At 31.7% G+C, this 15,899-nt stretch overlaps 1 long non-coding RNA gene across 2 annotated transcripts; it reads left to right on the forward strand.

The window, feature by feature from the left end:
• The first annotated feature begins 5,782 nt into the window (after nucleotides 1–5,782).
• Nucleotides 5,783–8,056, forward strand: LOC107485407 (uncharacterized). Of its 2 annotated transcripts, none has more exons than XR_008008592.1 (6): nucleotides 5,783–5,912; nucleotides 6,073–6,127; nucleotides 6,215–6,460; nucleotides 6,989–7,276; nucleotides 7,537–7,620; nucleotides 7,825–8,056. It is a non-coding gene; the product is annotated as an uncharacterized LOC107485407 (long non-coding RNA). The 2 variants fall into 2 exon arrangements; XR_008008593.1 differs by having other exon boundaries at nucleotides 7,892–8,056.
• Nucleotides 8,057–15,899: the final 7,843 nt, after the last annotated feature.

Here is a 15,899-nt window from a genome sequence, read left to right on the forward strand (position 1 = left end):
ATAGTGTTATCCAAATATATTGGCGTATGGTGTGTTATCCACATATGTGGATCTGCATGTTCAGTGACCTGCAAATCGCAAGTCACGTTTTGAATGAAAAAAAAAAAAGACTGTTGCAAAACGCAAGTTGCGTTTAACATAGAAGAAAAAGTAGCTGCCGAAACGTGTTTCATGTCCCGTGCATGTAGACAAGATCGACGTTTGACTACTTTGGAACTGTCCAAATGCAACCTATTTTTGGCAGGTGGGCAGAAGCAAATCGCAACTTGCAATTGGCAGAGAGCTGAGTTGAATGTCTAACAAGTGTTGTAGAAAAAATATGAAAGAGAGACTTTATATAACGCAAAACGCAAGTTCAAGGAGAAAAAGTGTGGTTGTTTCATTTTGGAGAAGGTTTAGCATTTTGGTTTACAAGGGAGGAGGGTTTTAGGGTTTGGTTGCAAGGGAAGGGAAAGAAGAATAATAAAAAAGAGAGGGAGTAAAATTAGAAAAAAAATGATTCGTAATTTTACACTACCTCAAAAACATATAATTAAATATTTGAATCATTTTTAATAGATAAGTGTTTTTTATATTATTATGATAAATAAATATATTTATTTATATTTTATTTATTTGTATTTTAACTGCTAGTTTATTATGTTGTTTATTATTATTATTATTATTATTATTATTATTATTATTATTATTATTATTATTATTATTATTAACGTTGTTGTTGTTTTCGTTAAAGATGAGTAATTATTATTATCATTAGGATATTATTAACTTTTTATATTGTTTATACATGACAATAATAATTTATTATTATGAACATGTTAATAATAATGTTTGTTATTTGGAAGAACTCAATGATAATGATATATTATTATTATTATTATCTTTTGAATATATTATTAACTATTATTATTAATATATTAGTATTATTGTTGTGACAGTTATTTTTGTAGCTAATTATTAATATTATTATTAATGTTATTATTAACATTAATTATAGTTATCAAGTAATATTAATAATAATTTTTTTTGTAGGCGATCGAAAATTTGTTGTTCAAAATATTTGATTTACCAGAAATCTTTAACGAGATACTTGTAGTGGTGCTAGTATTAATTATTAATTAGGTTTCACCACGTTTTGCGAGAAGACAAAATGAGAGGTCATTTTGCACTTCTTAGTATTTTGGTGGAACGATAAAAGTCTAAAATCCACACGTTTCACTTTCCAGTAGACAAAATGACTGTAGCATTGGAAGACGTAACACATATACTTGGCCTCCCAGTTAATAGGGAGTCTGTCACAAGTAGAACGGACAACAGTCACCATGCACTACAACATTTTTGAGCTATTGCAACATGTGCGATAAATAACACTTAAAAAGTGTTGTTTAAAGTGGTTAAAAACATCACTTAAAATTTATAGCAAAAAAATAAGACTAATACAACACTTTGTTAATAGGTGTTATTTTTTATTAATTTTAAAAACATATAAAAAATGTTGCTTTAATAAATTAAACAAACAACATTTATAATATTTATATATCACGCTTTATAAGAGTTGCTTTTAAATATATAATAAATTTCTGGTGAAAAGCGTTGCTTAAATTTTTTTCATCCAAATTTTAATTCCCTCCAAATATTTTAACAGAAAAGCTCTGCATACAAGCGCTAACGACTTGTATGCTTTACAAGTTACTTAACACCCTAAAACCTAAAACGCGCTCCAATGGCTACGTCGTATACACGCGCTATATATAACTACCAAATTTAAAAGATTTGTTTCCTTCTTCGTTTTCCTTATTTGCAGATTTGCTCGTTCTTCTTCTCGCGAAGCTTTTCCTGGTTTCTTCGATCGTTCTTTTCCCCTCCTTTCTCACTCGTTTCTTCTTCGTCATTTACATTAGTTCCTCTCTCTGTAACTCCAGCTTCGTTTTCTATTTGATTTTTTGTTTTCTGAAATCAAAGTTTGAACTCGTTTTGAAGATAATAGATGATTCAACCTTAGATTGTCAGCTGAATCCAAGCGAAGTGGATTATGAATTTGAATCTAACGAAGTTCCTGAGGTTTGATACTATGAATTTTGTTGCAGTAATTTGTATAGCATTGTGTAGGTGAATAATTCGTGAACATTGACTGTCAAACTAACGCATGAAGATAAATCTGTGGATTGAATGTAATGTATTAGTTTTGACTAATTTTCTGGAATTTATAGCAGACGATCAGGTGTAGATAAGAACTTTTTTGGGTGTATTTTTGAGGGAAGTGTGGGTGTATTTACAGTTTACTGGTTTTTCTGTTATTTTAACTGAGTTGTTGTGGTTCGGGTGTATTATATCAGACACGATTGGGTGTTTCTAGTTTTTGACATGGTGTATTCTGCAGCCTGTGTATTTACAGTTTATGGCTTTTATTGTCATTTTAGTTGAGTTGTTGCGGTTCGGGTGTATTATATCAGACATGATTGGGTGTATTTTTAGTTTTTGACATGGTGTATTTTGCAGCCTCTCTCTGTTGTTGATGACCAGTTTGTTCCCAAGGTTGGAATGACCTTTACCACCCTTGAAGATGCTGGAAAAGTTTACAGGAACTACGCCAAGGCTGCAGGGTTTTCTACAAGAGTTCAGAGCACAAATAGGAAGGAAAACGAGATTAAGAACCAATTGATTACATGTAGCAGAGAGGAAAAATGAAAATCTAAAATATCTCAAACAGCACAGGGAACTAAGCATGTCCATTCGTCGTACAATAGAGAATAACGAGGAGGCTGGTATTAGACTAAGCAAAACTTACCAATCATTTGTTGCGGCTGTCAGGGGTCATCGCGAGTTAAATTTTATTGAAAAGGATGTGAGGAATTACATTACGAGAGAAGTGCGAGAAGCGTGGGTGTGCTTAAAGACTCATTTGATAGGAATTGAAATGATTTTCTATTGAATTTTGGTCTTGTGAACAACAAGTGGCTTTCAGGTAATGTTTGTTTAAAATCTGCAGCAGAGGTGTAAATTTAATTTTTTTTCGGGTGTATTTATAGTCTGTGTTTGGGTGTATTCTACAGATCTCTATGAAGATCGTCATATATGGGTTTCAATCTATCTGGATCACCACTTCTGGACAGGGATGAGAAGCACACAAAGGAGCGAGAGCATGCATTCTTTTGGGTGTAAAAGCAGTGTTCTTTTGGGTGTATTTCTGAATTTTCTTGTATTTCATATTTTACATATATATACATATATATACTTCAGAATCTTGTTTTTATCTTATAAAATACTGTTTTTTTTACAACGATGTAAGGGTTTTAGGTATTAGGGTTTAGGATTTTAGGGTTTACGGTTTAGGTTTTAGGGTTTACGGGTTAGGGGTTAGGGTTTAGGTTTTAAGTGATTAGGGTTCAGGATTTTAGGGATAAAGCATCAGGGGGATAGAATTTTGGGTGTATATTCAACTTTCTTTGGGTGTAAAAAATGGCAGGTTATGGGTATACATTTGGTTTGATGTTTTCCTTCATATTATGGTACCTGTAATTCATACATTTTGAATACAGCAGAGAGAGTTTAATTATTGAAAGAAATTTTACAATAAACTGGATTATAATTGAAAATTTTTTACAACATGTGTTCAATTTGTTACAGGACTATATAACATTTACATTAATCAGTGTCAATATCCTTAGAATCTATCTGATAATTTGGTGATGCACCCTTAGTGGCGGGATGTGCATCAAGCCACTAAATCCCAAATCCCTAACAATTGTTTTCTTCTCCTCGCTCATGTTTCTGAATTTCTCACTTAACAAATGTGTTGCACACTTAAGGTCTTTGGTTTGCTGTAAACAAAGCAAAATTATAGTCAGATATGTTTCTATTATATAAAACTGATTTCATCTAAGACATATATTTGTTCTTACATTTTTTCAGCTTGGTTTCTGCCTGCCATTTTTTCTGAAATGAAAAATACACCCATAGATATCAGTAAGATACACCCATAGATATGATTCAGATACACCCATAGATATGAGTCAGATACACCCATAGATATCAGTCAGATATCACTCAAACATGCATTAATATACAAGGTCAAGCAACATTACAAGGTCTAGCAATATACACCCATGGACAAGCAAATATTAGAACAGTTACAACTGTTGACTATATTACAGTATACCAGTTCAGAAATATACACCCAACAAAATACTCAATATACACCCACCAAATCACGCAATATACTCCCAAAAATCAGTTACTAGAAGAACCAGAACACCAAGAACAGTAACACCTAGAACAACTAAGAAGAACAGAATAACCTAGAAGCAAAAATAACAGTAAAACCTAGAACAAGTAGAACATTAAAAACTGTAAAATGAGACCTAGAACAAGAAGAACAGTAAAACCTAGAAGAACGTAGAAGAACAGTAAAACCTAGTTCTTCGTTTTTGAAATGTGGAAAATATACAATATGAGTAAAATAGTAACAGTAAGATATATCAGTAGATCAGTAAGATACACCCATATATATGAGTCAGATACACTCATTGATGACAGTAAGATACACCCATAGATATGATTCAGATACACCCATATATATCAATCAGATACACTCATAGATATGATTCAGATACACCCATATATATCAGTCAGGTATCACTCAAACGTGCATCAATATCAAGCAACATTACAAGGTCAAGCAATATACACCCATGGACAAGCAAATATAAGCAAGTTCTGACTATTACAGTATATCAGTTCAGAAATATACACCCAACATTTTATGCCATATACACCTAACAAATTACTCCATATACACCCACCAAACTACGGAATATACCCCCAAAAATCAGTTACCAGAAGAACTAGAACAACAAGAACAGTAACACCTACAAGAATGAAGAAGAACAGTGTAACATAGAAGCAAAAATAATAGTAAAACCTAGAATATTATAAACTGTAAAATGAGACGTAGAGCAAGAAGAACAGTAAAACGTACAACAACATAGAAGAACAGTAAAACCTAGTTCGAAATTTGGAAAATATACAGGAATGGTAATGTAACGTACCTTTGTTTTCTCTGGAGATTCTTGATCGAGAGTTTTATGGTGTGTTGATGGAGTTTTCGAATGTTAGCGACGAGTTGTATATCTTGAGTTTCAAATGTTGCTCGAAAATGGAAGGATTGCGTTTTCTCTGAATGGCTTTGAGAAGTGGAAGAAGTGGAAGAGTCTGCCATTAATGGGCGGTTTACACGAAGAGAAGCGCAACCATTTGAGTGGGAGCGCGTGAATGTTACGCTCCATTCAATATAATTAGAGCGCGTGTGGAATGTTTGTGGGCTGGGGGCTTGTAACACTTGTAAGGCCTTATTGCTTGTATATGTAGCAAGCCCGATATTTTAATTCCCCCGAAACCAAAAACAGGAAAGAAAACACAAGCAATAATTGATTCATCACTCCTCACTCCTATTAGTTTATTACTTAGAAACAGAACTCAAATCCTGCTATCTTAGAATCAAAATCCTAACCCCAGCTCAATTTTCCCAATTTGACTACATTGACTCACGTTCTGCATTCCTTTCTCTCGCCATTGTCCTAGAAGGTTCTTTCGAGTGGATGCGCCAGCTCCATAGAGGCTTGCTCGGGCGGTGCGTGTGAGTTTCATGGTTGATTGTAGAGGCGCGTTGGTTTCCGATCTCTCCCAGACGTACGCTTGGATGGCGTTCAAAATCAAAATCATGAATAAACCTAAATCCCTAATCCCATCCCTAACACAATTTCCCCAATTTCATAACACCGATGCACGCATTCTGCGTTTCTCTCTGCTCTGCCGAGTTCTGCTATACTCTGCCATGTTCTTCTTCTCTGCCGTGTTCTTCTCCTCGCGTCGAGTTCTGCTTTACTCCACCATGTTCTTCTGCTCGCGCCGAGGTTAGCTCTGCTCCGCTATGTTCTTTTGCTCACACCTTGTTCTTCGTTCTCTCGCGCTGAATTCTGCTCCACTCCTCCGTATTCTAAATTGGGAGAAGTAGCTACTTATGCAAAAATAGTGAGAAATGTGACCTTGTTTTTCTTTTCCTTAATGTTTTAGGAATTTCATGTAACTCAATTAGATTACAGAAAGGCTATCTGCGGATAAATGTGAGGTATGTTCCTTTTGTCTTTAAATATGTCATTTAATTTGAAGTTTAAGTAATTGGAAGAATAAACTCTCAGTTGCTGCTATTTTATAGGCAGAGTTGTTAAGCAAGAAATATGAGGAGAAGTACAAACATTGTAGCAGAAATAACATCCAAATTGATTGTTGAAGGCAGTTATGAACATTCTGTTGGATATTCATGGCATTGTGATGGCTGTTCTTTACAGGAGAAAAGTGCATTTTGGATTCAGAACTTTGGCATGCATGTGCTGGTCCCCTTTTTTCTTTACCAGTTGTTCAAAACCGAATTGTCTACTTTCCACAAGGTCACAGTGAACAGGTAAGATTGTGATGTTGGAAGTTATATGCCTAAGTTCTTTTAGTTTATGTCTAAATTCTAAACTATAAAGTAATAATAAGAATTCTAAGTTTTTTATGCTAGTTTGTTTGATTACTTGGACTTGATGAGTTATATGCATGCATGAATTGTTTGATTTTATTTATAATTAATTTTAGGTGTTATCTTAATTAGCTTGTTCTGCACCTTGTTGCTATGCTGTAACTATTATAAGTTGTAACTATTTTATTTGTGTTGGTTAGTTCCAATGCTATAGTCAAAGAGTGTAGGTTTTGTAAGTGCTTGTTTGGATTTGTTTGCATGTCCCTAATGGATATTTGGTATATGAGTTATATAGAAAATGAAACTGGTTAGAATAATCATGCTTCTCATTATATTGTGGAACTAATAATTAATTCAGACATAAAAGGTTTTGAGATTTTTAAGCATATTTATCTGATGATCATCATTCATTTCTATTTAATTTTCAACATAGTTCATCTCATCTTGTTGCTTTCTTCTTAATGGAAGGACTTTAAACCTCTATCTCTTTCTCTGTTCTTCGCACTGTGTTGGTTACTTCTCTTTGCATTTTGGGTTCGTCGCTGTTGGCGTCTCCACCGTGTTCGTCGCTGCTCGCCTCACCTTGCCGTTGGTTTCGTCCCTGCTCGCATCGCCATCTGTTCATCGCTGCTCACATTTGAAGCTTCTGATTTTTGGTCTTCTCGCTTCCAATTTTCTCGTCGCCTTCTGCTCTTGGTAGCTTCTTGGCTCCTGGCTGGGTGCTGAGCTGCTCTGCACCGCCGTGGTGCATCATAGGTAGGCTCCTTGCTTTGTTCTATTTTCTTATGGCTGAAGTTGATGAGAAATTTTGGTTCTGCAATTTTTTCTTCTTTGATGAGAAATTACTGCTTAATTAATTCTGGTCCTGTAAAATCACTACAATTTTTTATTGTTATGATATATTTATCTGCCTCTGATTTAATCACTAAATGATGGCAATTTTAGGGCTTGGAATTTAATTATTGTTGGTGGAATCTCAATTTGGAAAGTTAACAGTGGATTCATTGTTATTGTAGGTGTTGGAGTTGGCTGGGAATTCTTTCAGTTCAATTGAGTTAGCGCTAAGTTTTTCGCCATGCTTCCAATTACGTTCACAAAAGGTGATTTTTCTTTGCCTAAGTGTTCTAATTTCTTTACTTTCAGCTGAATTATGATTAACATATGACCATGACTCAAAATCTATTTGGCTACCCACCAAGTGTTTGCCAGAAGTCCTCCACGAACAGAGAAAAACAAAGGTGCTTTATTATTAACTTCCATCTATTTGTTTCAAATTATCTCCTTTTTTGACTAACTTCAAATAGGATTCATGTTTCTTGAGTCACAAGGTGTCTTTGGAGTATATTAATTCACCAAGAATGGTGTTTGCAGCTACAATGGATAGGTTTCTTTTACCTGCGGGGTGAGACTGCAGTACACGTGGTGGAACGAGAAGTGCACGAAGATGGTTCCGTGTGATGTTTGGAGATTGGAAAGTGGTGGCTTTGCATGGAGGCTGGACGTGAAAGCTGCACTCAACTTGGGTCTCTGAATAAATATATATGCATGAAGAATAAACTTAATTTATGTGTTAATGACTCTAGTATAGAGTATAGAGAAGGGGATGAGTAGAGGCAAATGATGTTGTGTTAAATTAAATTAATATAATCTTCTATTTAATTATGCAGGGGCAATATGTTGTTAGGCAAGGCTCCAAAAGAATCTGAAGTTTCTCCTCTGGTTTTATTTGATTTTGAACTCTGTCTTCTAGCGTTACACGTTACTACTACTATCATATATGCTTGAAAGTGAATGCATTAGTAGGGTCTCTAAATATAACTCTTTAAGAGGAAAAAGAAAATCAGAGTTTAGTATTCAAACGGAAATGGTTGATTACTGTATTATATGATTTCTTAAACTGATTTGGCTGGCATTGGTTTTTAGACTTTAATATTTAAGAAGTGTACTTTTATTGCTTGTCAAGTATCTCTAATTAAGGAGCGAAATTTCTTTGATTGGAAGACTCTAAAAGCATGTATGTTATTCTAGTACTATTCCCTAAACCTTTATTATTATTATTATTATTTGGAATGGAAAAAATATAGCACTATTCAGAGTTGGAATTAAAAAAAATGGTTGGAATTACTAACATAATTTTCTCCCCCTGATCTTCTATTATTGTTACAGGCTTTTAGTGTTTTTGGAGAGTCCTGTGGATCAGTGATTTTGGATGCAGGGATGAATATTATCTAGCTTTTATTTCTTGGTCCTTGTTGGAAACCACCTAGATTTGTGTTCATGTAAAGTGTTTTTAGATTTGGTGGCAAAAATTGTGGTAGGAATTTGTTGTTACTTGTTTCCCATTTTTCACACTCTTAACCTTAGCCACCATACTATTTGTTGTTACTTGTTTCCCACTTTGCCATCCTTCCTGTCCTAAATTGGTATAATTCCAATTTCATTATATTATTATTGTAGTTGCAGGAGGCATAACTAGAAAGATGAAAACGGCTCCCTGTTGTGACAAGGTGGGACTCAAGAAAGGCCGTTGGACAAAAGAGGAGGATCAAATTAAATCTTGACCAACTACATTCAAGCCAATGGAAAAGGTTCTTGGAGGGCTTTGCCTAACAATGCTGGTATATATGCATGCTTCCATCTCTATTATTCTTTTCATTTCTTTCATTATCAGCCTCTTATTCTTCTTCTTCTTAATCATGAAGGGTTACTAAGATGTGGCAAGAGTTTTAGATTGAAATAGATCAAACTATTGGAGAGCTTATCTCAAAAGAGAAAACATCTCTATTGAAGAGGAAACCATCATCACTGAGTTGCATGCTTCTTTTGGCAACAGGTTAGTGCTATTTTTACTACTACTCTATATGTGTCTCAATGCCATTATGTATGTTCATCAGAAGAATGAACAAAACTTGAAGCTATACACATGGACAAACACACCGCAATTTGGTTCTTGTAATCTCAACACCTTAAATTAGGCATCCATTTCTGATTTTATCTTGTATAATGACTATCTTAAAACAAGATAAATATTATTTTTGGTCATTTTTAATACTCTTCTCCCTTACTTGTAGCATGAGATGAATGAGAACAAAGAAAATCCGTCACAAGTTGATGTGTTTGTTGCAACTCGAACTGGATGAAAAGGAAAAGAGCTTGATTCAGGAACACAAGCTGTTATTGTAAGTCATAATGAGTTAAAGTAGAACTGCTCTGATAAGTATGCTTTTATCACAATCTTGAAGTAGAACTGCCTTAAATTTGTTGCTTGGTTGTCGAGAATTATTTGATTTATTTTGCTTTTGCTTTTTTCAAACATTTATATACACGGTAATGGGTTATGGGTCTGACAAACAGCATTTTCTAAACTCATCAGAATTAACCCACCCACCTTACTTTGCTTTACAATTTAGGCCTTTGAAGTCTCTTTCGGGAAGTGAATTTTTTTTCCTTATATGAAATTCTTACTTATTAAGTGTCTTTTTCTTTCCTACTTCTGATAAAACAGAAAATATAGAGCCAAAATGTTAGAAAAATGAATCTCTATTTATTTAAATGCTAGAAAAAAGAATCCTTTGTTTGAAGGTAGAGCCAAAATGCTTGAACTAAAATTCAAGGCGTTTAACTCTACTCTAAGATGAATTTAAATTTAATAAAATCATTAATGAGAAGACTTTTAGTATGTGTTTGTTAGATCTTAGTGAACAAATATATGTAGCTAGATGTGAAATTTGTTGTTAAATTGATTAAATTTTAGACTTTGGCCTCATGACATTACTAAGCTTTCATTTTTTGCATTGATTGTGTCTCTGAGTATATCTCTTTTGTTTCAACGGAATCACCTTGGCCACATTAGGAGTTTTTTAGACCTATTTATTGCTTTTATATCTATAGTATTTAATATCATAAAGAAATTTTTATTCTAATTTTTCAGTTTTAATAATAAGTTGCTTATTTTTTGTTGTGTATTATTTGCAGATTTAGCATATGAGACAAGTCAAGTATGGACATAAAATATGCAAGTAGATTGACATATTTTTTATAAATATTAATTAGTATTTTGTTATGACAGTTATTGTTAGACAAGAATTTTATTATTTTGTTGAGAATTATTGATGAACATGTATTTGAAATACTAATTGAACTTTTTAATATCTATTTTAATTAGAATTTTATTATTAGTTATTTTGTCTCTTTTATAATTTTTTTCTATTGTGCACAAATTTATTTATTAATTAAAATAATTACATATGTATGAACAAAAAATTTATTGTAAATTTTATTTTTTTATTTTTATTACAAAAATAATTTTTATTTTTATCAAAAAGGCAACCTTTTTATTAGTTGCATATTTTGAATATTAGACAACATTTGTATAGTTGCATATCCAAAAGAAAAAGTAACACTTGTATAGGTTGCATATCCAAAAGAAAAGGCAACACTTGTATAGGTTGCATATCTAAAAGAAAAAGCAATACTTTAAAGGGTTGCATATTCAAAACTAATAGGCAACACTTCAAACGATTGCAAATTTCAATTTATAAGCAACACGTAAAAGAGTTGCATTTTATTGCAAATAGGCAAAACTTTTTAGTAGTGACTAAAATATGAGAGAAGAGACAACACTGTAAAAGTGTTGTCTCAAACACACCTTTGAAGTGTTGTTGTTTTTCAACCAAAGGTAACACTTACCAAGTGTTGCTCTCAAAAGCGTTGCTTTTGAACAAAAAAGTGTTGCCTTGATCTAAGGCAACGGTTGTATATGCAACGCCGCCCAAAAACGTTGCCTTAGGTCCAAAAGTGTTGCCATAAATCAAAAGCAACTTTTTATCAGTCTTTAAGTAACACTTTTTAAATGTTGCCTCAACCTAAAAATGTTGTAGGCCAGTTCTTGGTGGAGAATTGTTTCACTTGTTTTGGTCGATTGCCCGGTCCGGGCGATCACATATTGCGTAAGGTAAATCTTGTATGGGTTCGACGGTGTAGAGACACCGAACCGCATGACACGCAGGAGTCCATCGAGCGGTATGTCCGGAATCCATTTTCTGCGTGCTCGGAACAGTTGTATTTTCAAATAAGTTGATCAATTCTTTGAATTTGGAGTTTTTGCCTCTACTTCGAGATTTTCACCGCATTCCACTATACAGTTGGGCGCAGCTAGTCTGTTACATCTGTATAAGTCGTTGTGTCGTGCATCACGATACGATTTTAAAGAGATGGATGGGCCCCTCGTTCTGCTTTTTGTTTGGGCGTGGGAGCATATGTCGTTTCTGGCACCTATTCCTCGCAATGAGCTCGCCGATGTTGGTGTTCTACTTGTGCGCCAGTATTGGTTATCGTTGTTATTATTATTATTATTATTATTATTATTATTATTATTATTATTATTATTATTATTATTATTGACTTGCTTGTTTATAGTATTTTTCTTTTAATTATTTGATAATACGATGAACTTGTTTAAATTTATATTTATCTTGTATGAAAATATGTTTATTTTGCAATGAAAAAATCTAAAAAAATTATTATTTTACCTTATTTATAGATTTACAGACAGATTTTTCGTCTGTATTCAGACTTGAAAATGCTTTTCAGGCTTCAATTATTGACGGAAAATCTGACCCTAGTTATCGACAAAAAATCTGTCGAAAATCAGACGGTTTAAGTGAAATAGAAGTGACGATTGCCGAGGAAAAATCTGACTATTTTTTAGCGAAAGGGGGGACAATTACAGAGAAAAATTCTGTCGGTAATGGAAAAAAATCTGTCAGTAAATTACCGACGAAAAAAATATCCGTCGGTAAATAATTTCCGACGAGGCTTTTACAAAGGGACAAAATCCATCGGTAATTTCGTCGGTAACCGAAAATTCGTCTGTAATAAAGACTAAATATGTCTGTAAATCCATCAGTCATAAGCAATGTTCTGGTTGTATGTGAAGCTAGTTGGTTATCTTTCTTAATGGATTTAATTGGTTTGTCGCTTCAAAAATTTATTACTTTATTCTATTCTGTGACAACCAGTTAGTTATTCACATTGCCAATAATCTCATCTTTCATGAAAGAACCAAACACATTAAAATAGACTACCACATTGTTCGTGAAAAGTATTTGTCTGATCTCATTCATCTTATGCCAATTCGTTCCAATGACTAGCTTACTGATTTTCTTATCAAAGTTACGGATTCTTTTTTACTAATGTTTCCAACTTAAGATCATTAGATTTATACAATCATTGAAAGTTCATTGAAAATTATCAAAATGAGAAGAATTAATTTTTCTCTTTCTCAACTTTCACTCTTTTTCTCTCTCTTTTAGTTTTTCAAACCATTAACATCACGGATTAAATAACTTAGAACATGAATTTATTTTTAAATCATAAAAAAATAAATCTTAATACAAAGTGTACCTAAATTTATAAAAGTAATTGAAGAGTTGGTGATGCAAATATTAACTTAAAGTTACTCCACTTTGATTGATAGTGATTTCTAAATTTTTTTTTAACTAAAATCACCTTAAACTTTAAAATTCAAATAAAATAGAATGTTTGAGTTTATTTTTATTAGGTTCAAATCAAAACAATAATAAATTATTTTATTTAACATTTAAACAATAAATAAAATTGTTTATATATAAAATAACTAATGTAATTATAATTGATTAATTTCATCATTATAATTATATTATATTCTTAGCCTATATATAAATAAGCAACTCCCATCAAACATTCATCATAGCACATATAATACAACAATAACAAAGTTTATTCATAAGTTATTATTATCATAATGAACTCTAACATCTTTAATTAAGAAACAACTATACATTATTTTAACTAATTTTAATTTATGTTACTAAGAATGTTGTAGTTATAATGTATAAGCATCAATAACTAATAAGGATAACCATCTAATTTAAACTTTAAATAAAAGAGATATATATTTAAAATAATTATATAATTTGATCATCAGATAAATTATCAAAAAAATAGAGAAATAAATAAGAAAAATTAGAAAAAAAAGATAGTGATTCGAGCCAAGGGAGACAGAGCTGTCCCTACTGTATTGAAATATGAAGGCAAAAGAAGAATATCACATATGGTATATCCGTATATTCTGTCCTTTACATATGGTCATGGCACACTATATCATGCTATGCTTGCACAACTATCTGCCAACCCTGTTTCTTTATATTAATTCACCGAATAAATACTAATTATTTTTAACTAACCTAAGATTCTTGGGATTACAATCTGTTCATATATATAGTGCATCACAGTTAATCACGGACATTCACACCGACAGAAAATACAATATAATATAAAATTTATAGACACATTTAATAAATAATAATATATTATTTTTAAATTTATTTTTTAAGAATTTATATTAAAAATAAAATTAAATATGTTGATACGTGATAATATTTAAATATATCTAAACATGTATAAAAAATAATTTTTTATTTTTATTAAAATACAATTAGATACAATAGATATATATGTTGAACGAGTATCGACTATCGATAAATATTATGTCTAAAATATGTTCGACGCACAAATACAATAACGTCACTCAGCTAATTATTCGTGCTTTATAGTTAATTATAATGTCTAGACTCTAAACTACTTTTCCTATACATTGATTACATATATCTAAATTATTCTAAAGTGATGATATATAATATATAAAGGTGCATGTACATGCATGGTTTATAGAATACATACCCTACGTACTTTATAATAATATTTAGGCACCTTATTTAATTTGGAAGAAGGAGTTAAGTACCTTTGATTAGATTGTATGTTGTACGTACATGATATATTATTCTTTAAGAAAATGAAATGAATATGATGGTAAGTGATGATGATGAATGTGTGTAATGAGAATGCAGGGCATATTGGGGATATGTGAAGTGTGAAGTCAAGTAGTGGTAGGGTCATTGGTCTCCACACACACCAATCTCTTGTTAGCACAACAATATATCCTTGCGTAATTTTTAAACTACGGTTAAGGTTGTACTTGTACTTGCACTTATTATTTGTTATTATAGGACGATAAACAAAGTTTTGTGTTTTTATAAAAAATCAGTTATTAAATTAATTATTATATATATTGTTTTATGTATTTTTAATATAAATTTTATATGAATGTATAATTAATTTGGTAGTAATTGAGACAATAATCTAAAATAAATTTAATATCTGTAATTTTGTGTCGCCTAGCTATAACACCTATAATTATATATTTATTGTATTTAATATATATTATCTAATATAATTATTCAAACAATAAACATGATGCATTGGTTAGGAGAGGGTGGGCATTATCGGAGAGGTGTCTTGTCTTTTCTAGGTTTAATTTAATGCAAGGTACAAAATTAAAAAACTCAAAAAAAAGAAAAATAATTAATAGAATCTGAAATGTGAAAATGACTTTAATTTCATTAAATCAATTAGGAATTTAATTAGGACGATATATCTAGAACTGGAAGAACTACTACCTAGTCTACCATGTTAATAAATATATACTACTCCTAAGTCCTGAAAGTCCAAGTGATTTTGATTTATTCACAATAAGAAGTATCACCCGACACAATAACATGAACAAGTTAGGTCATTGGCATGGGTTTTGCTGCTCAAAATGTTAATAAGGAAAATTCAGGAACCCCCTAACTTTAAAACACAAAAAGGGAAGTGAGCATATAGGGAATTTTCTTTTCCATATAAAAATATAGTTGTAAAAAGTAGGGTTAAGAATTTATAATATATACCAATATATCAATATTAACTACTTTAGAGTCTAGTATTTATAATTTAAAAAGTAGCGTTAAAAATTTATAATTTAGAATATAAAAAATATAATAGTAAGATTTTTTTTTTTTGGGCAGCAGAATTTTGCGTATGAAACTTACTCTGTTGTTCATATTATTAAACTTTAGATTCTTAATGATAAAAATTGGGTTTATAACTTTATACAATAAAAATGTTAAAAATCTATATTTATAAAAGAGCTCCCACATTATTGTCCATTTCATCATCTATGTTGGTTGGTTCTTTAAGAATCCAAATATTCTTTTTTCATCTAAGATAGATAATTCCTAATTTCATACGAAAGTCACAATTTAGTTCTTTTTATTTGTTTGAATGTTTTATAAAAAAGCTTTGAGGTGCATTCTTTATGGAACTTGAAAGTATAGGAAAATGTTCGCAGTTGAACACAAATCTTAACATAAAGGTTTATTAGTCCTTTTGTTTTTGTGAACATAAGTCTAAAAGAGAAACTCAATAAAAAAAAATAAAACAACAATGATGAAGCTCCTAAACTATATTATTCATAAGCAAACGAAGCAAGGTCGGTGATACTGGCTTCATAGTTATTTTG

This window comes from Arachis duranensis, chromosome 4 (genome assembly GCF_000817695.3).
Source record: "Arachis duranensis cultivar V14167 chromosome 4, aradu.V14167.gnm2.J7QH, whole genome shotgun sequence".
NCBI classification, from domain to species: domain Eukaryota; kingdom Viridiplantae; phylum Streptophyta; class Magnoliopsida; order Fabales; family Fabaceae; genus Arachis; species Arachis duranensis.